We start from the raw sequence: 2,025 nt of genomic DNA on the forward strand, positions 1-2,025 counted from the left end.
GAAAGGAAAATTCATCTGCAAACAGTTTCTTACTTTCCATTTGGGTTTTAAGTGCAGTCCAACCCCTAGTTCGATCACAGAAGGTCAGAAATGAGGTTAAGGGAAAAGAGTTCACATGAAGAAAGGGAGGAAAAGATCAGTATTTAGCCCAGAGCTTAGAAACTGCTGAGCCCTAAGCCCAGCCCAACACTTTCTATCACAAAGCCACTGAGATTCAGGACTGGGAGAGACCAGAGTCCTTAGGCTAGCCCAGCTGCTATAACCCTGGACAAGCACTTCCCTTTCCATTTGAAGATAGTCTGTGTTATGATACAGTTTTAGATGCAGAAACAAACACTGAAATTAACACTGGCTTAAAGAAGGTAGAATTTTATTTCATCCTCATGTAAGAGGCCAAAGATAGGCAGTCAGAGCTCAAGAACTTAGCTGCTCCCCAAACTCATCCAAATAGCCCAGGTTGCTGCTGCCCTCCCTGCTCTGTCCGTCAACACTCAGTTTTCATGTCGTGGTCCAAAGCAGCTGCTCCAGCTCCTGCCATCACACCTACACTCAGCCGGCAAGCCTCACCCAGAGATCACTCCCATCACTTCTGCTGTTAACCCATTGGCTAGACCTTACTACCTTTAACTGCAAAAGGAGTTGGGAAAAATAGTTGTTAGGTGGGCAGCCAGGTGCCCAGCTATAAAATCTATTGCTGTATAAGGCAGAGGAGTGGGTATTAGGGAGAAACCGGCCATGTTCCTCTGGGAAAACGTAGGCCACTCCATGGCAAAAGTTTCCAGAATGCACTGTGGCGAAGCATGAAGAATGTTGCGTTTTGTTTTATTTGGAACTCGCAAGCATCTTGGGCACAGTTCCACCTTGTTAGTGCCAAAACCACGTCCCAAGACAAAAATGTAATGGCTTTCGGACTTCGCTGCTGGTTCCGAGGGTGGGCTCTGGAGCCAGACTGCTCAGGTTTGACGCCGGGCCCCCTCCCTACAAGCCGTATGGCCTTGGGCAAGTGACCCGCCTGCTTGTGCCTCGGTCTCCTCATCTGTAAAGTGAGGATAGTAACTGTTCCTGCCTCAAATATGACTGCTGTGGGATTCTGCGTGGGGACACCCAGCACAGTCCTGGGCACGGAGGAAAAGCCCCATAAACTGTAAATTCTATTACTGCTCTGCCCGCCGAGGCTGCAGGCCCATGGCGGAGTGAGTCCCAGTTTCCTCGCATTTAAAATCAGGGGAGTATGGCTGCAAACGACCCCTCCCCTCTCTGTACACATATGCCACCGCTCCTATCAAGATGTGGCATACTACTTCTAACGCTGTGAGTCTGGGCTGGGCCGAGGACTAGGCGGGAGTGACACTGTACCACTCTGGGCCCCACCCTCAAGAGAACAGGCAGCTTCTTCTTCCTCCCTCTTGAAACCCAAATGCCATGCTGTGAACAAACACAAACCGCTTCCTGTACAGGCCTACGTGGGAGATGAAGGAGGCTCCCAGCCACATGAGCGAGCCATCTGGAAAGTGGATTCTCCAGGCGGTCCACCGTGCCCCCGCCCCCCAACACCACCCCGGTGCTGTGTCAAGCTGGGCAATGCTGTTTCTTGCACAGCCCACGAAAGGCCAAACTGTGAGCGAATCAACGACGGTTGTCTTCGGCTAATCCCCTGGGGGTGGTTTGTGACACGGAGATGAAGAGCAGAAGACCGTTTGGCATGGAGAAGTGGCACGCTGTTGCAACAGAAACGTCGAACATGTGGCATTGGCGTGGGGGCCAGATGGTCGGAAGGCTGTGAGGAAACTGGTACTGAGCTCACAGAACGGTGAGGACACCGCTCTTGGCCGCGGAAGGAAGTCAGACGCCCGTTAGGTGACCCACGTTAGCACAGAGCAGACACTCGTTTGAATCTCCTCCTCTTCACCCCGTTGGTGGGGGCGGGATCCCCACCGTAGGCTGTGGGAAAGGTCGAAATGTGACACCCCACACTGGACAGATGAGAGGAACAGCAGTGTATGAGTCACATTTACTCACAGCCCC

Source organism: Pteropus vampyrus, unplaced genomic scaffold, assembly GCF_000151845.1.
Source record: "Pteropus vampyrus isolate Shadow unplaced genomic scaffold, Pvam_2.0 Scaffold145, whole genome shotgun sequence".
Lineage (NCBI taxonomy): Eukaryota > Metazoa > Chordata > Mammalia > Chiroptera > Pteropodidae > Pteropus > Pteropus vampyrus.